General features: G+C 37.4%; 1 long non-coding RNA gene across 1 annotated transcript in view; it reads left to right on the forward strand.

Annotated features, from left to right (window-relative positions):
- The first annotated feature begins 3,221 nt into the window (after positions 1-3,221).
- Positions 3,222-20,658, forward strand: part of LOC116470350 (uncharacterized) — a 35,311-nt gene continuing 17,874 nt past the window's right edge. The window contains exons 1-3 of the long non-coding RNA XR_004248585.1: positions 3,222-3,396; positions 11,014-11,145; positions 11,946-12,089. This is a non-coding gene — a long non-coding RNA (uncharacterized LOC116470350). The remainder of the gene's footprint in view (positions 3,397-11,013; positions 11,146-11,945; positions 12,090-20,658) is intronic.

A 20,658-nucleotide genomic window follows, 5' to 3' on the forward strand; every position in this document is an offset into this window, starting at 1 on the left:
AAATGCTGGCTTGCAAAGGGATCGGGTGATTTTAAAAAATAGAAACACTTTGAGATATTTTATTGTGTAAAAAAGAAGGATAGTGATGTGCTATGAAGTTAATGTTCGTGTCTTACCAAAATTTACATGTCGAAGCCCTCATCCCCAAAATGATGGTGTTTGGAGGTGGACATGTAGGAGGTAATTGGATCATGAGTTTGAAACCCTCATGAATGGGAGTAATGCCATTGTAAGAAGAGACATGAGAGACAGGATCCCTGTCTCTGCCATGTGAGGTTACAGCAATAAATCCTCCATATGCAAACCAGGAAGAGAGCTCTCACCAAGAACTGAATTGGCCAGCACTTTGATCCTGGACTTTTCAGCCTCAAAAATTGTGAGAAATAGATTTCTGTTGTTTAAGACACTCAGTCTGTGTTATTTTTGTTATAGCAGCCCAAACTGATTAAGACAAAGAAGTAACTGGAGGGGAAAGAGAACCAGGGAGTGTTTTCTTTTTTAATGATGAGAAAGATTTAGGTAATGGTTGAGAGACAGTTCTTCATGAGTCTCTCACACTTGTACCTGTCTTGCAGAGGCTCTAATTATCTTTGTTCAGAACCATGTACTTTTTAACGTTTGTATAGAAAATAATCTTGGAAAATAGAAATTATGGTTTTCTGGGATCAAAAGACAAATTTATTTACTCTCTAACAAGCAATATAGTGTTTCCTTCCGGAGCAAAGTTCAGGTAGGCTTACTGCCTGTTTTAAAAGATCCAGCTTCCCTAAGCTTGGGGTTTCTCTCCTATAACACACCCTATTATTCCTGCAAGTATGGCCTGACCTGCTTCACATTGTTCTGTGGGAATTGAGACTCAGAAAACCAAAGTAAATGTGCTGATGCTTATGATGATGCTTGTTGCACTGTGAATAATAAAGTCATTTATCTCTGAAGAAAATAATGGATAGAACAACTCATCAGACTAGTTCAAGAAGACTTCCACAACACTGTAAACCCACTAGGCCTAACAGATACTCTACTGAACACCTCAAAGCAGCAGAGTATCTATTCTTCTCAAGTGCCTATGAACCATTCTCTAGTACAAACTCCGTGTTATGCCATAAAACATAAATGTAAAAGGATTGAAATAATACAAAATATGTTCTCTAATCACAATAAAATAAAATTAGAAATCAATAACAGAAAAAAATTGGAAAACTTACAAATATGTGGAAATTAAATGACAGTTCCAAATACCAATGGATTAAAGAAGAAATTAAAAGAGAAATTAAAAATATTCTAAGATGAATAAAAATGAAGGCATAACATATCAAAACATATGGGATGCCACAAAACTAATGCATAAAGGCAAATTTATAAATGCCTATATTAAAAAAGAAATAAGAGCCCATATCAACAGCCTTACCATTAGGAGCACCTTAGAACACTCAAGAGCAGCTAAATCTAAAACAAGCAGGAGAAAGGTAATAATAAAACCAAAAGTTGTGTATTTGAAAAGATTAACAAAAATTGGCAAATCTTCAGCTGGTCAAGTAAAAGAATAAAGAAGACTAAACTTACTAAAATCAGGAATAAAAGAGGAGACATCACTACTGAACCTAGAGAAACAAATGAAAGGCTGCATCAGACTGTGGTTACTTTTCCAAAGTGAAACTGAACACAACTTTCCTATTCGCCAATATCAGTCTATTTGAAGCACAGAATAAAAAACTGCTTACAAAGCCAGTACTGAAAGCTACTAAGTTTGGTAGCTTTTAAATTGCTTGAACTTCTGCCAATGTAGGACAAAAGGTGCCACAGTCTATCTGCTCAAGCTGTTCCCATCTCCCACCGGAAAGAACTTGATGATAACAAAGACTTGGAGAGGGCCAAAATTAAAATCAGAATGGTAACATTGCAGCAATTACACAAAAACAAAATAACCCACAAAACTAAAACTTATGAATTTGTATTTATTAGTTCAGGAATAGCAGCAATTGAAACTGTGACCTACTCATGCTAACATTGATGGTACAGATAATATAGTCCAGTCTGAGAATTATGGAAATTCTAATGTTTCTGGGGAACAGGCACAATGGGAATTTTATAGCATTCAGTGGCAGCCAGATGCTTTGTAATAGAGTCTTCAGTAAACTCTGGCAACTGGTGAATTTTATGTTACGGCCACCCAATTTAGGAACCCTTAGTATTTACTCAGTGATATAAGTTTATATAATTAAGCATTAGCCACCCATAAGAATCAAAGACTTAAAGAAGAGGAGCCTCAAGTCCCATTCATGTCTGACAAATTTTGAGAATCACTGCTTTAGAAGTATCTGTGAGTTACCATCTAGGTACTTGGACATATGACAGCATCATCAGAGCCTTCTTTCTGTCTTTTTAGAGAAAATAGTAAGATTGACTTGATTACATGCCTTCCATGAGTTCAAAGCTCTTCCCATAATTTCTATAAATTTCTGGGGGTGGAATGCAGGTGGGCCATACTTTACAACCTCATGACCTCTTTCTTTTGATTCTCTCTTTTGTGTGAGAGATCTCTGTGCTGTGCCACAGCAATGCAGATGTGAGTGAGCCTCTGCCCTCTTTTAAAATCATCAACAACAGTAAACTATCGCAAGGACAAAAAACCAAACACCGCATGTTCTCACTCATAGGTGGGAATTGAACAATGAGAACACAGGGACACAGGAAGGGGAACATCACACTCTGGGGACTGTTGTGGGGTGGGGGGAGGGGGGAGGGATAGCATGAGGAGATATACCTAATGCTAAATGATGAGTAAATGGGTGCAGCACACCAACATGGCAAATGTATACATATGTAACAAACCTGCACATTGTGCACATGTACCCTAAAACTTTAAGTATAATAATAAAATTTAAAAAATAAATAAATAAAACGCTCTTGGAGAATCTAGAAAAAAAATCATCAACAACAAAATAGAAAAGTGTTTCATGAAGATCTATGGGAAGACAGAGGAGTGATATGACAGTAAACAAACACTTTCAAATAAAGGAATATGTTTCTGTGCTTAAAATAGTCTTCACCCATCTCTCTCCTTGCTTTCTCCTCTTCTCCTCCTCCCCTCTTCCACAACCTTGGAGTTTGGCTCACAATCTTCACCTCGTGCTAGCTGGTCTTCATCTTGTTTCTCCTCTTGATTCTCTTCTCTGTTTTTGGTTTTCTTCTCTCCTCTGTTTAGAACAACAAACCGGCTCATCTGATTATCTCGGGGAAGAGCTTTGATATTTTTCTGAAGACATGTCACCTGTGAATGAATACTCAGGACTTTGGGGGTCTCACCTTCACTTTATTCCCTGGAAAATTAACTGTGACTAGCATACAGGATTATATAAGACCATGGCAGAGGACACTGCCACTTGGTCATTACAGGTGGCATTTTCTAAGAAATGCAGAGATTTCCCAGAAAAAAAAGGTGGAGAAAATGTGGTGTGGAACAAAAATTGATTGTTTACTAAATATTTACTGTGGAAGAATGAGTTAGTGGAACAGGCAAGTCATGAGGAAAAGAGAATGATCAATAAAGCTACCTCAGGTGGGGTAGGGGGACAGGATCAAAACTAAAGTGGAGAAATTACTCTTTTTCTGAAGGAATGCAGCTCTTTTACTGAGAAAGCATAAAAGAAGATAAGGAGGGTGAGCTGCTAATGGGATGTATTTATATGTGGCTAAGAGAGTCAGTTAAGGGTTTGCTCCTGCAATGACTTGGATTTTCTCAGTGAAGTCAGGCCCAAACTCATCTGCTGACTGAGGACAGAGTTAGGAGAGGGTTTAGCATTGTGGCTTGAGATCATTAGTTGCCAGTCTTTCTTTCTTTGGCATTGTTTTCTGATGTAAAAAATTTTTCTGGGTACATAGTACGTGTATATATTTACGGATTACATAAGATATTTTGATGTAGGCATGCAATGCATAAAAATCACATCAGGGCAGATGGGGTATCCATCACCTCAAGCATTTATCCTTTGTGTTACAAACAATCCAGTTATACAATTTTAGTTATTTTAAAATGTACAATTAAATTGTTTTTGACTATAGTCATCGTGTTGTACTAGCAAATACTAGGTCTTATTCATTCTTTCTAACTTTTCATACCCATTAACTGTTTCAGTGCCCACCACCCACCACTTTTCACTACCCTTCACACCCTCTGGTAACCATCTTTCTACTCTGTCTTCATGAGTTCAATTATTTTAGTTTTTAGCTCTCACAAATAAGGAGAACATATGAAGTCTGTTTTTCTGTGTTTGGTTTATTTCACTTGACATAATAACCTCAATCAAGTTCCATCAATGTTGTTTTAAATGACAGGATCTCATTCTTTTTATGGCTTTGTAGTACTTCATTGTGTATATGGACCACATTGTCTTTATCCATTTGTCTCTTGATGGACACTTAAGCTGATTCCAAATCTTGGCTATTGTGAATAGTGCTGCGATAAACATGGGAGTGCAGACATCTCTTTGATATCCTGATTTCTTTTCTTCTGGGTGTTTACCTAGGAGTGGGGTTGCTGGATCCTAAGGTAGCTCTACTTTTAGTTTCCTGAGGAACCTCTAAACTGTTCTCCATCGTAGTTGCACTAATTTACATTTCCGCCAACAATGTACAAGGGTTCCCGTTTCTCCACATTCTCACCAGCATCCGTTATTGCCTGTCTTTTGGATAAAAGCCATTTAAACCAGGGTAAGATTATATCTCATTGTAGTTTTTTAAAAAATAATTTTCATACTTGTTTTTATTCATCTTTCTTTAATGTATGTATAGCTCACATTTATTTTAATCCTTAATATTAGAAATGTTTGGAGTCTTTATTTGGAAGTTTTGTGATGTTTTTGTTTTTAATTTTTAATTTTATTTGTATTTATTTTATTTTTATTTTGGGGTACATAATAGGTGTATATATTTATGGGGTACATGAGATGCTTTGATATAGGCATGCAGTGCATAATAATCACATCACATAAAACAGGGGTAACCATCATGTCAAACATTATCCTTGTGTTACAAACAATCCAATTATACTCTTTTAGTTGCTTTAAAATGTACAATTAAATTATTGTTGACTATACTCACGCGGCTGTGCTAGCAAATACTAGGTTTTATTCATCCTTTCTAACTGTTTTTTGTACCCATTAGCTAGCCTCACATCCCCTCCACTACCCTTCCCAGCCTCTCATAACCATCCTTCTATTCCCTGTCTCCATGAGTTCAGTTGTTTTGATTTTTAGCTTGCACAAATGAGAACACGTGATGTATGTCTTTCTGTGTCTGGTTTATTTCATTTAGCATAATGACTTCCTGTTTCATCCATGTTGTTGCCAATAACAGGATCCCATTCTTTTTTGTGGCTGTAATAGTACTTCACTGTGTGTAAGTATCATATTTTTCTTTATCCATTCATCTGTTGATGAACACTTTAGCTACTTCCAAATCTTAACTATTGTAAATAATGCTGCAACAAACACAGGAGTGCAGATATCGCTTCAATATGCTGATTTCCTTTCTTTTGGGTAGATACATAGCAGTGGGATGGCTGGAGCATATGGTAGCTCTATTTTTAGTTTTTTGAGGAAACTCCATAGTGGTTGTACTAATTTACATTCCCATCAACAGTGTACAAGGGTTTCCTTTTCTCCACATCCTTCCCAGGATTTGTTATTGCCTGTCATTTGGATATCAGCCAATCAGTGATTGTCTCTTCACTTGGTTGATTGTGCCCTTTGATGTGCTAACTTAATGTGATCCCATTTGTCCATTTTTGCTTTGGGTACCTGTGCTTGTGGGATATTACTTAAGAAATGTTTGCCCAGATCAATGTTCTGGAGAGTTTTCCCAATGTTTTGTTGTAGTAGTTACATAGCTTAATGTCTTATATTTAAGTCTTTAATCCATTTTGATTTGATTTTTACATATGGCAAGAGGTAGGAATCTAGTTTAATTCTTCTGCATATGGATACTTATTTTTTTTAGCACCATTTATTGAAGAAACTGTCCTTTCCTCAACGTATGTTCTTTTCATCTTTGTCAAAAATGAGTTCACTGTAGATGTATGGATTTATCTCTGGGTTCTTTATTCTGTTCCACCAATCTATACGTCTGTTTTAATGCCAGTACCATTCTGTTTTGGTTATTATAGCTCTGTAGTATAATTTAAAGTCAGGTAATGTGATTCTTCCAATTTTGTTCTTTTTGCTTAAGATGCTTTTGGATATTCTGGGTCTTTTTAGTTTCATATAAATTTTGGGATTTTTTTCTATTTCTGTGAAGAATGTCATTGGTATTTTCATAAGGATTGCATTAAATCTGTAGATTGCTTTTAGAATTATGGACATTTTAACAATATTCATTCTTCTAATCCATGAACATAAAAATGTCTTTCCATTTTTTTGCATCTTTTTCTATTTCTTACATAATGTCTTATAGTTTTCATTGTAAAGATCTTTTGCTTTTTTGATTAAGTTAATTCCTAGGCATTCTATTTTATTTGTCGCTGTTGTAAATGGAATTACTTTCTAGATTTCTTTTCAGATTGTTCACTGTTGGCATATAGAAATGCAACTGATTTTTGTATTTTCATTTTGTATCCTGCAACTTTACTGAATTTATATGGTGTGAGTTGTAATACTTCCTTTTTCATCTCTGATTTTATTTATTTGGATCTTCTCCCTTTTTTCATAGTCTGGCTAAAGGTTTGCCAATTTTGCTTATCTTTAAAAGACCAGCTTTTTCTTTCATTGTCCTTTTGTATTGTTTTCTTCATTTCAAATTCATTTATTTCTGCTCTGATCTTTATTACTTCCTTCTTCTACTAATTTTGGGTTTGGTTTGCTCTCACTTTTCTAGTTCTTTAAGATGCATTATTAGGTTATTTGAATTTTTTTGCTTTTTGATGAAGGCATTTATAGCTATAAAGTTCTTTTTAGTATTGCTTTCACTGTATTCCTCAGGTTTTGGTATGTGTGTTTCTATTATTATTTGTTTCAGGAAATTTTTCAAATTCTTTCTTAATTTCTTTATTGACCAACTGATCATTCAGGAACATTCTGCAAGTGGGGTATTAATTGTACTTGGGTCTATCTCTTTTTTAACTCTAATAATATTTGCTTTATGTATCTGGGTGCTCCAGTGTTTGGTGCATATATATTTACAATGATCATATCCTTTTGGTGAATTAATTCCTTTATCATTATATAGAGACCTTCTTTGTCTATTCCTATAGTTTTTGTCTTCAAATCTATTTTGTCTGATATAAATACAGATACTCTTCCTCTGCTTTGGTTTCGTTGGTATAGAATATCTTTTCCATCTCTTTATTTTCTGTTTACGTGTGCCTTTATAGGTGAAATGTGTTTCTTTTTTTTTTTTTTTTTTAGACAGAGTCTCACTCTGTCGCCCAGGCTGGAGTGCAGTGGCATAATCTCAGCTCACTGCAACCTCTGCCTCCCGGGTTCAAGTGATTCTCCTGCCTCAGCCTCTCGAGTAGCTGGGGCTACAGGTATGTGTCACCACACCTGGCTAATTTTTGTAATTTTAGTAGAAATGGAGTTTCACTATGTTGGCCAGGCTGGTCTTGAACTCCTGACCTTGTGATCTGCCCACCTCAGCCTCCCAAAGTGCTGGGATTACAGGTGTGAGCCACTGCACCCAGCCTGGCAAAATGTGTTTCTTGTAGGTAACATATCACTGGGTCTTTTTTTTTTTATCCGTTCAGCAAGTCTATGTCTTTTGATTGGAGAGTTTAGTCCATTTATATTCAATGTTATTATTGATAAGTAAGGACTTTACTCCTGCCATTTTGTTATTTGTTTTCTGCTTTTGTGGGTGTGTGTGTATGATCTTCTCTTCTTTCTTTCCTTCCTGTCTTGCTTTTAGTGAAGCTAATTTTTTTCTGGTGGTATGATTTAATTTCTTGCTTGTTATTTTTTGGTTTATCTGTGGTATGTTTTTTAATTTGAGGCTACCATGAAGCTTGCAAAGAGTACCTTATAATCCATTGTTTTAAAATGATAAAAATTTAATCCTGTTTGCATAAACAAATAAAAAAATAAGCAAGCAAAAGGAAAACTAATAAATACTATACACCTTAGCTTCATCCATTTTAACTTTTTATTGTCTCTATTTATATCTTATTGTACTGTGTATTCATGAAAAGTTACTATAGTTATTATTTTTGATTGGTTCATCAAAAAGATTGGTTCTCTTTCTACTTAAGATCATTGTAGTTTACATACCACAGTTACAGTGTTATAATACTCTGTGATTTTTTTTGTACTTACTATTACCAGTGAGTTTTGTGCCTTCAGATGATTTTTTATTGTTCATTAACGTCTTTTTCTTTCAGATTGAATATTCTCTTTGGCATTTCTTGTAGGACAGGTCTGATATTGAAGAAATCCTCAGCTTTGTTTGTCTGGGAAAGTCTTTATTTCTCCTTCATATTAGAACGATATTTTCACCAAATATACTATTGTAGGGTAAAAGTGATTTGCCTTCAGTATTTCAAGTATGTGATGCTACTCTCTCTGGGCCTGTAAGGTTTCTACTGAAAAGTCTGCTGCCAGATGTATTGGAGCTCCATTGTATGTTATTTGTTTCTTTTCTCTTGCTGATTTTAGGGTCCTTTTTTACTCTTGATCTTTGGGAGTTTGGTTATTAAATGCCTTGAGGTAGTCTTCTTTGGGTTAAATGTGCTTGGCATTCTATAACCTTTTTGTACTTGGATATTGATACCTTTCTCCAGGTTTGGGAAGTTCTCCATTATTATCCCTTTGAATAAACTTTCTATCCCACCTCCTCTTTAAGACCAATAACTCTTAGATTTGCTCTCTTGAGACTATTTTCTAGGTCCTGTAGGCATGCTTCATTGTTTTTGTTCCTTTTTGTTTTGTCTCCTCTGACTGTGTATTTTCAAATAGCCTGTCTTCAAGTTCACCAATTCTTTATTCTGCTTGATCAGTTTGGCTGTCGGAAGACTCTGATGTGTTCTTCAGTATGCCAATTGCGTTTTTCACCTCCAGAATTTCTGCTTGTTTCTTTATTCTTTGTGTTTCCCCAAAACAGCTATTTTGAATTCCCTGCCAGAAAGGTCACATGTTTCTCTTTCTCTAGGCCTAGTCTCTGGTGCCTTATTTAGTTAATTTGGTGAGGTCATGTTTTCCTGTATGGTCCTGATGCTTATGGATGTCCTTCAGTGTCTAGGCATTGAAGAGTTAGATATTTACTGTTGTCTTTGCAGTCTGGACTTGTTTGTACTTGTCCTTCTTGGGAAGGCTTTTCCAAGTATTCGAATAGTCTTGGGTGTTGTGAGCTAAACCTGCTTTAGGGGGGCACCCCAATCCCAGTAACGCTGTGGTTCTTGCAGACTCAAAGGTACCACCTTCATAGTGTGGGATAAGATCCAGAAAAATTATCTGGATTATGGGACAGATAATTTTATTCTCTTCTCTTACTTTCTCCCAAACAAATGAAGTCTTAGTCTCTTCTCTTACTTTCTCCCAAACAAATGAAGTCTCTCTCACTCTCTGTTCTGAGCCTCCTGGAGCTGGGGTTGGAGAGCCCCTGTGGCCACCACCCCTGAATCTGTACTGGGTTAGGCCGAAGCCAGGACAGCACTGGATATCTCCCAGGGCCCACTATAACCACTACCTGGCTACCACATATGTTTGCTCAAGGTCCTGTGTCTCTACAATCAGCAGGTGGTGAAGCCAGCCTGGCTTATGTCCTTCCCTTCAGTGGAGCAAGTTCCCTCATGCTCCACATGGTCCAGAGGTGCTGTCTGGGAGCTAGGGACTAGAGTCAAAAACCTTATAAGTCTCTTTGATATTCTATTTTACTGCAGCTGAGCTGGTACTCAAACCAAGATATGCAGTCCTTCCCACTCTTCCCTTCCCTTTCCACAGGTAGAGGTGCCTCACCCCATGACCACTACCACCACAAGCCCTCAGGGAGTACTACCAGATTACCATCGATGTTCCCTTAAGTTCCAAGGGCTCTTCTGTCAGTTTGTGGTGAATGTTGCCTAGCCTAAGACTCAACCTTCAGGGCAGTGGGCTCTTCTCTGGCTCAGGGAAGGTTCAGAAATGCTTTCCAAATGCCAAAGCCTGGAACTGAGGACCCTAAGATCCCACTTGGTGCTCTACCTCACTGTGCCGAATTGGTACCTAAGGTGAAAGACAAAGTCTCCTTTACTTTTTCCTCCACTTTTCTCAAGCACAAGGAGTCTCTCCCTGTAGCCACCATAGCTGGGAATGTATTGAGTCTCACCTGAAACCAGCAAGTCTCAGAGTCTCACCCAAGGCCTACAATATACTACCTGGTTATTGCTGCTGGTTTTTCAGGGCCCAAGGGCTCTTTAGTTAGCAAGTGATGAGTCCTGACAAGACAAAATCCTTCCCTTCAAGGCAACAGGTTCCCTTCTAGCCCAGTGTGTCTAGAAATGTTGTCCAGGAGCTAGGGCCTGGAAAGGGGGCCTCAGGACCCTGACTGGTGCCCTATCCTACTGTGGCTGAGCTAGTATCCAAGATGCAAAACAAAGTCCTCTGTACTATTCTCTCTCCTCTATTCAAGCAGAAGGACGGGATGTCTTCTGGAGCTGCAAGCTGTGCAACCTGGGGTTAAAAAAGGGTTGGGGCAAGCATGTTCTTAGCCACCCTGGCTGATGTCTCAGTAAGTCAGATTCCCCCCAAGCCCACTGTCTCTGAGCCCAGTTCAGCACTGGGACTCATGTAGGAGTTGCAGTATTTGTGGCTTAGACTTCCTTTCAAGTTTGTTTAGAGCCCAAGAGCACTTTAGCTCATGGTGGTGAGGCTTGCTAGAACTCAAGTTCTGATCTCTGGGATGGGTGATTCTCTTCTAGCTAGGCTTGTTTAAATACTGCCTCCATGGATGGGCATAAGCTGAGTTAGCCCAATTTTGCTTTCTGCTGTGACAGGGCAGCACTGAGGTCAATGCAATGTCTCGCAATTGCTACTCTCTTCCTCTCCCAAGCCCACAGATCCTCTCTCCATGTCACATGGCCACTGCCAACAGATGTGGGAGGAGTAAAATTGGCAATTCAAGACTGTCTTTCCTACCCTCTTCAATTTCTCTTTCAGCAATATAAAGCTAAAACCAGATACTGTGAGTGCTCAGCTGATTTTTGATTCTTATGAAGGTGTTTTTTTGGTGTAGATAGTTGTTAAATTTGTGTCCTTGTGGGGGTGTGGGTGGGGATCAGTGAGGCCTTCTGTTCAGCCATCTTGCTCTGCCCCTCTCGCCAGCATTTCTAATCTCTTATATTGTACAATCATTTCCACCACTTATACTTAACATGGATATGATCAGATGAGAAATATGATGGATGGAATCTGGGCTGTGGTTTTGTGAGTCCAGTAAGATAGAAGGGCATGAAGACAAGTAAGCAAATACAGTGATGGAACAAAAGCATCATCTTAGGTGGTAAACTGGAAAAAAAATTGAGGGGTTCAAATAAATGGACCTGGGTAAGATTAGATATATTGTGAGTGAAAGGCTGAGCTAGAAGAATAAGAGGTTGCTAACAGGAGATGCGCTATTAATGGTAAAGATATCTGTTGGAAAAAAAGCTTTAGATGACATGATCCAGAGTATGACCCATGCGAACTACTTTTGTGGAATTGTGGATGGAAATCACTGGCACTGAGGAGGTCAACGAACTCTGAAGCTAGGCTCTTTGATTGGTGATCCACAAGTCAGTGGGTATTTCGGGACGGTTGCCATCGAGAGATGAGGTGGAAGACCTCATGAAAGAGTGAACAGGAGGTTGGAATAAGGCAGTAACGAAGTTGTGGAAGAGAAGGAGAAAACAGTTTAATAGTTCATCAAAGTAACTTTATTTCAAAAAACGAAGTCATCATTTACATGGAATAGATACTAAAACTCATGCATTTTTTTTGGTATAGGAATCAGTTTGTCCTTGAGTGAGAATGGATGAGAGAAAATGTGGAGCTCCTGACATAGTAGCAGAGGAAAAATGATCACTACCACAGTGTGCTACTCCGATGTTTCCAAAAGATCAAGACATAGTGCTAAAGCCTGATCAAAAGGTGGGTCCAGATTTTTTTAATTTTTTTATTTTATTGAGATGGAGTCTTGCTCTGTCACCCCGGCTGGAGTGCACTGGTGCAGTTTTGGCTCACTGCAACCTCCACCTTCCGGGTTCAAGCGATTCTTCTGCTTCAGCCTCCTGAGTAGCTGGGACTACAGGTGCCTGCCATCACGCCCAGCTAATTTTTGTATTTTTAGTAGAGACAAGGTTTCACCATGTTGGTCAGCCTGGTTTCGAACTCCTGACCTTGTGATCTGCCCACCTTGGCCTCCCAAAGTGCTGGGATTACAGACCTGAGTCACTGCACCCGGCCTAGATTTTGTTTTTTAAATGAAGGCTACAAAGACAGTGGGTTGGGTACCTGCTAGCAAAAGTTGAGAGACTAGAAAATCTTACAGAGATGGATTTTGGGTATTTCTGAAACAGTTAAAGCAAGGAATGCTGCTCTTACACAACATAAACAAATGCCCCCCACACCGCCCCCACACACACTAGTTGCTACAGGCTGAATTCTCACTCTAAAAGGCAATCATTACCATGAAAAGAGACAGATTATTAATTGAACAAATCACTTAAAAGTTCTAGAAGACAGTTTTCTTTCTAGATTAAAAATCCATGGTCCAGGGCCAGGCACAGTGGCTCATGCCTGTAATCCCAGCACTTTTGGAAGCCAAGGCAGGAAGATCATTTGAGCTCAGGAGTTCAAGGCCAGCCTGGGCAACATAGTGAGACCGTTTCTCTATAAAAAGAAAAAAAACTTTTTAAAAATCCGTTGTGGTACTAATGCGATAAATTATAGAGGAAAGTATACTCGGACCTGATGTGTAGAACAATGTGAATCTCTGGAAACCTGTTCTGTTTCTGCAGAATACATTGTCCCTCTAGGGAAATGGGATTTGCCTTTACTTTGACACCCTGTGACCAATTCGATTTTGCAGATCAGCATCATGCAAAGATCTGTTTACACATTCACAAGACTACCACCAATTAATGAACAGGACCTTTTCTCAGGCTACACCGTTACCGGCCAATTCCAAGAAAGATGATGAATATTGTATTTTCCTTTTCTACCACTCTTTAGGATTTTTGGGCAAAAATCTAAGAAGGGAACAATTCCTTTAAAAGAGACACCTTGAGGCTCTAATAAAACAAAGGTTTCTGCTTAACCTCAAACAGCAAAGATTAAACTGCAAACTATTAGACACCAAAGTTATTAGAATGGTACAAATAAATAATAAATTTATCTTAAATGCCAGAGTATAATTTTTTAAAAGTCGACCCCATGATGAACCAAAATTTATCCATTCATTAATCCACTTACTCAAGAAAGAGTTATGCTAGATGCCAGATATAAAATGATGAGACTTGGTCAAAAGAAAAAAAAATGGTTTTTTTTTTGTTTTTTTTGCAAAAGTTACTTACAAGTATTAAGTCATTGATACTTCTGATAGGAGGCAAATATGCTTCTTGTTTTTTCACTTCTTGGGAGGACTTTATATGTACTCTTATCTGAATTTACTCCAATAATTTAATATTTGTAAAATGGATTCAGCATAGAGCCTTATATCGATACTGTGCTATCAGTTTTTAGAAATAAAATGAACAAGGCAGCAAGCTGAAAGAAATACTTCTATTGGTTGCTTACTGAAAACTAGTTAGTTTTCAGCATCTCTTAGAAAAGAATGCAACTTGCTTAGTCCAGTCAGAGAGGAAAATTCTATACACAAAATCCATCAAAGCCATTGTGAGAGGACTTGTTTGCTTGGAGACTGCAGGGTTGTTCTTTGAATAGCCTCCTTCAGGAAGTTGTACATTTCAGTAGTTAAGATTCTGCTTTTGAGGGAAGAGTAATCCAGTCATTTACAGTCTCTAAAATTATGTCCAATTAACCACTGGTAAGCATTAACTAAGAAGAAAGATTTGCTGTCAAAATTCACTCTATTAAAATTGGAATTGAAAACTGTAACAGTAAAAACTCCAAGCTTTCTTAGAGCCATGTTGTATTCTTTGAAAGCACCAGAAAATCTGTTCAGAATCTCTAGTGTAGGAATGCTGAGCTTTTTCTCTGGAGGAGAGCACATTCATGAGTGTTGGCTGAGGGCTCGCTCAGTCTGGAGGTAGGTCACAGGGTGAAATGGAGATTAGCTCGGCACTCATTCTGCTGGCTCTGTTGGCATTGAGATTTTATTTTCTTTACTCATAGATTCTGTGGGGGAAATTGAGGGTGATATTCAGATGAGTTGAATGCCAAGTATTTGGAAAACCATGAGAGTTCAACAGTTTCTAAGAGCCCCAATCATTCTGAGCATTTTGATTGTGCCAGTAATTGTAAGTCTCATTTTAGCAGCCTGCACCCAGAGGCTCCACAGAAGACAATGATTCCTCAGAAAAACTCTATTTGTATTAACTCTACTGAATGAACATGGGCTTTGCTAGATTATTTTATTCTTCTCTCAAATTTAAACTTAAAACCCCTGAGTGAATCTTCTAAAACTTGTAATCTAGCGAAAACTTTGAATCTGCAATTTAGCAAAGACTTTGAATATGTTGATGCATAATATAGAACCATCTTACAGGCACTAATTTGAACAGAAAATATAAGTGTAACACTAAGGGAAACCTATATGAAGATCTTGTGAGCAGGTCAGATTTAAAAAAAAATGTTGAGACAGATTTTTTTTTTTTTTTAATACTGGCTAACTATTGCTATTAGGGCAATTTGGGTTGCAAGTGCAGACATATAAAACAACTTAGTTAAGGCAAAAAAGAAATTGATTATGGGTCCAGCCATGGCTGGATCCAGGGCCTCAACAATATTGTTAGCAATCAGTCTCTCTTACACCTTGCTGCCTCGTTCCCCATCTCTGCTCTGCTTTCCTCTATGTCAACTTCATTCTCAGGCAAGGCATTATTTTCATTGTTTTGGAAAGATAGTCTTCAGTAACTCTGTGCCTAATTTGACCCAGCTAGTAACCGTAAGGAAAAAGATTGCCTTCTTCCCAGTGGTTTTAGGAAAAGCCATCCGTAGGAATGACACTGATTGGCTTGGCTGGGAAGGGGATCTGGTCTGCATCTCAGGAAACAAGACTCATATGTAATCAAAACATGTTGGGGGTGCATCCCAGAATGCTAAATTGCATGCGATTAGCAAAAGAAGAGGGAAAGGATGTCAATTGGGTAAATGTAACAGGTTGCAAGAATTAAAGTTCAAGTTATGTCTAGGATCAAGATTTTATTGCAATAATTTGTGTGGAAATAAGGTAGATCAGAAATAGTCTCAACCATTTTCATGGAGAAATGCAGCATAATTCCTATACAACTGTAGCTCCAGTAGTCTGACCGCAACTCTGGAGCAAAATAGCCACTCTAAAACTTTACCACATCTTGGAGTCTTAGAGTCTGGCATGCTTCCTCCTGTAGTACCCAACCACTATGATGCTTCTGTTTCTTCTGTTTTTGTAGCTGCTAACTCATTTCTGCTCTTCATTTGTTCATAGTTTCTATTTATCATTCTCTCTTTATGTGTTTGTCATCTTCTGTACTACTATTTTTGTTTTATATTGTGTTAATTTCTGCTTTCAACATATATTCTTTCTTCTATTTTCTTTGGAGTTTCTCTACGGTCCTTCTAGCAATTTTTTAGTTGAATAGCTCATTAATTGTTCATCTTTCTTGTTTTGTAATATATGCAATTAAGGCTATAAATTGCCTTCTAAGTGCTACATTAGCTGTATCCCACAAGTTTTGACATGCATTACTTTCTATGTCATCCAGTTCTAAATATTATATAATTCTCATTAAAATTTTATTCTGTGACTTAAGAAACATTGTTATGAAGCCTTATCATATATAAAGTGCACGATTAAGTGAATAACTAAATGAATTTTACATATGTATACACTTGTGTAGCTACTGCCCAGATCAAGATGTAAAACATTTCCAGCATCCCAAAGAGCTTTTCTATGCCCCTTTCCCCAAAATACCCCCCAGAGGTAACCACCATTGACTAATACCATCTTCTTAATATCATCTAGAAGGAACCATGTGTCCCATTTTGTGACTGATTTCTTTCACTCCTCATTATGTCTGTGAGATTTATTCACATTGTAGCAACAGGTTTTTCCCCCTTTCCATTACTGGGAATGAATATACTTATTTGTCCATTCTACTCTCAAGTCATATTTGTATTGCTTCCAGTGTGGGTCTATTATGAGTAAAACTAGTATGAAAGTTCTTATAAGTGTCTTTTGCTGGACATTTTTACTCATTTCTATTGGGAATATAGCTAGCAGTAGAATTTTTGAATTATAGAATAGACATATGTTTAGCTTTATTAGATACTTCCGAATTGTTTTTCATAGTGGTTTTTACCAACTTACACTCCCACCAGTATATGTGTGAGAGTTGGTCGTTCCATGTTCCATCATACTTGGTATTGTCAGTTTGTTTTTTTCTAAATTTTACTTATTTTGGTGTGAAGCGTAGTACCTTAATGTCATTCATGTTTCATTTACCTGCTGACTATAATTCTGAACTCCTTTTTATATGCTAATTGATCATTTGCATATCTTCTTTTATGAAATGTTAATTCAAACCTTTTTCTCATTTCTAAATTGCATTATTGTCTCTTTATAATTGAGGTGTAAGAGTTCTTTGTATATTCTGCATGTGTCTTTTAACAGATATATGTATTGTGAATTTCTTCTCTCAGTTGGTAGCTTGTCTTTTCACTCTCTAAATAATCTCTTTTTTTTTTTTTTTTTTTTTTTTGAGACGGAGTCTCGCTCTGTCGCCCAGGCTGGAGTGCAGTGGCGCAATCTCGGCTCACTGCAAGCTCCGCCTCCTGGGTTCACGCCATTCTCCTGCCTCAGCCTCTCCGAGTAGCTGGGACTACAGGCGCCCGCCACCACGCCCAGCTAATTTTTTGTATTTTTAGTAGAGACGGGGTTTCACCGTGGTCTCGATCTCCTGACCTCGTGATCCGCCTGCCTCGGCCTCCCAAAGTGCTGGGATTACAAGCGTGAGCCACCGCGCCCGGCAGTAATCTCTTTTTATTAACAAAAGTTTATACTTCAATGAAATCTTTTTTTTTCTCTCATTGGCAGTGCTTTTAGTGTCCTGTTTAAGAAATGTTTACCCCCTCAAGGCCATGAAGATTCTCTTAGGTATTTTTTAAAAGCTTCACTGTTTTATCTTTACATTTGTTTGTGATCCATTTTATACTGATTTTTTATATTGCATGACGAAAGTATCAAGGTTCATTTTCTTTTGCAATTCATGTCATCTGCAAATAATGACAATTTTATTACTTCCATTCCAAATGCTATACCTTTCATTTTTTCTCTTGCCATATTGTACCCATGAATGTTTTTGTAGGGTTTTTTAAAATTTCAAAACATATGAGGGTTTCTAATCTCTTTTTAATGTTGGTTTCTAATTTTGCTCCACTGTTTTTGGAGAACAAGCTGTATAGCATCCATTCTTAGGAATTTATTAAGCCTTGTTTTGTAGCCTTGTACACTACACATTTTTGCAAATGTCACGTGTTTGCTTGGTCTCCGGACCCATTCGTTCTACCTGTAGAGAAAGATATAGAGGGAGATGTTGCTCATTTAAGGTATTTGCCATATCTTGCAGAATAGCCCCTTAACCTTGAAGGTGCTCTCTTTTAGTTAGTGCCAAAATTGTGTGGTCAGCAGGCTATTCTGCTCTTCTGGTGATCCAGCTCCTTCTTGGAGATGGGCAAGACTAGTGAATTCCAGTGGTGTGAACGCATTGTCATACTTTCTTTGCAGTAGTATGACTCATTCCATGACTCAGGGGACAGGGTTGCACTCATTCCCCATAAGTGCCTATATTTTAATATAATAAGCCTCATGAACTTAAGCATTTAATTAATGCTGCAACCCTTATAATCAGATCCTAAGCTTACTTCTCAGCTACCTCCTCCTGCAGTTATTGGAAATAAGATGTGCTTTTAAAGTTGCATTCAGGGCTCTCTGATTTTCCACATAAATTCTTATCTGGCAATTCCATTTCTCTTTGTCACTACTTATTCTCCCTAGGGCCATTAGAACAACCCAGATGACACTATAGTTCCTAAGATCTGTAGAACTCGTAGCAATCAAGTTTTACCACTACTTGATTTCCCAAAACCTTGACCTCCTGTGTCATCACCAGTGACAGTTTGAGTAACTGTGATACTACTATATGTCAAGGATTGTCCATACCCCATTCCCCGTGTACTCTTCAAGTATTGCACAATCCAATCCAGGATTTTAAGGATTTTACTTTGTTTTCTGGGACCAGTCACAGTATCAATTACTGTGCCAATTAAGGTCCCAGTGGGAAAAAGATGGTGCAGTCAAATTGGGTAATTCGAAGGGACTATTTATAAAAGTGCAATCAGAGTAGGGCAAACCATGAGAAATAGTGCAATACTCTGAGACTGTAAATAGTAGAATTTCCAAAAGGCAAAGAGAAGGAGCAATTATGGGAGCCTAGTTTAGGAAGTCGCATGATAGGAGATAAGATATTTGGGCAAGAGGTTCTGCCCCCAGGCCTAGGCAACCCCGGATGGAGGCGGCTAGGGGAACAAATACCTCTATCTTACTTTTTGCCCTCCGTCAGATTTTCTACCAGGAATCTTCAAACCCAAATCCAAATGCGAAGGAAATTTATACAACAAGAGAGTCTGTTGAGGTAGAATATGCCCACAGGATACCCTCTTAGGACACACATAAGGATGGAAAGGAATGAAGAGTGGATCTAGAAGGTCAATCATAAAATATCAAGCAAAATATGAGTTGGATCTTGATGATGTTAAAAGTTGAAGTTCCTTAAAGATGTCCAAATGTAGATGCTGAGTAGTCATCAATGGCAGATAGACCATATTTAAAGCTGTGGGTGTAGAGGGCCTATAAACTGAGCCTCGTTGTGCATTAATATTGGGTTGAGGAAGATGGTCTTGCAAAGGAGACTGAGAAAAGTAGCTGAGGATTTGGGAAGAAAGTCAGAAAAGGTGATATAACAAAAGACAAGGAAAAGGTGTTTCAAGACGATGAAAGTCTACAGTGCTCAACGCTCTGTTAGTCAAGTAGGATAAACAGTGAAAATGTTCATTACCTCTCCTCTGCCATATGTCATCCCTTCCAGGACCATCCTTACACCTGAGCTAGAGGGGCCACTGCCCTGGGATCCTCATAGTAGAGGGCTCTGCATATCATAAACACACACACAGTTCATTTATCAGTCACCCTTCAGGATCATTCTGGCCATAGGGAAATTTTTCTCCACCTCTCTTCCCCTATGTCCTTAAAACAAAAAGTCACTGTGTCCATAAACTTGAAGATTTGTGGTTTGTACTGCTGCTGACATCAGAGAAACATACTGCTTCAGAATGCAGGAAGATTTAAACAGTAGAAACAGTTTAAAAACAAAAGACAAATTAATTAACTTTTCACACTGTCCTCTTAGCATGAATAAAATAGATTCTTTTATGTAGAAGTATTATTTCCCAGTAAGGTCAAACAGCATCTATATTCTTCCTTTTCATTATCTTTCAATTCCCAATTCCAGAGGTACCAGTGAAACAGGAAACTCACAAAGTTGCACTGCACAAAGATCAACTGAGAAATATTTTCAATATTAAACAATTCATATTCTCCTAGAGTTGCATGTATTTAGGCTTAAAGTGTAACATCCCTTAATGATGGTTTATACTGGCAATTAGATAGACAGTAAATGCTAAAATACAAATAGTTCTGATTTTATAATAATATTTGATGATAGTTAATTACATTTTCAAAAAACTCAATTAAAAATTTTACTTTAAATACTTTTGATTTACATTTTTGATATTTATTAACTACACTGTACATTCTGTTTTGCTTGAAATTCTAATACATAATTTTAAATATTTCAGAAGGAAACTTCTTAAAACATGACAATAATTAAATGTTTTGATTTTTACATTTATTTTACTTTACATTTCTCATTAAAATATATTCACATTTTATACACTGTAATACAACTAAATTTTATCCTTCAGAATCATTACTTTCAACAGAAGATAAATTATGTACATAATTTAACAGCAAAACTAATGATTTTGCTGAAATGATAGCAAGAAAAAATAAATTTTCTGAAATAAATATATTTTCCGAATTATGTCTTTTATGCATCATTTTTAAATTTTGTTTTTAATATTTAACAATCACATAAAACCACACATAACACAAATTTTTCTTTTTTCTTTATGTAGTTATTTCTGTCAAATAAGAGGATGGAACATATTTTACTTAACAGTTGCTTATTTGATTTATTATTGACATCTCTGACAATACATCTCATTGTCAGATGTATGATTTGTGTCACGCGCATCCTAGCGAAGAGACCACCAAACAGGCTTTCTGTGAGCCACAAGGCTGTTTATTTCACCTGGGTGCAGGTGGGCTGAGTCCAAAAAAGGAGTCAGCAAAGGGTGGTGGGATTATCATTAGTGTTTTTTTTTTTTTTTCCATAATTTTTTTTTTAATTATACTTTAGGGTTTTAGGGTACATGTGCA

This window comes from Hylobates moloch, unplaced genomic scaffold (assembly GCF_009828535.3).
Source record: "Hylobates moloch isolate HMO894 unplaced genomic scaffold, HMol_V3 SCAFFOLD_6, whole genome shotgun sequence".
Classification (NCBI taxonomy): Eukaryota; Metazoa; Chordata; class Mammalia; order Primates; family Hylobatidae; genus Hylobates; species Hylobates moloch.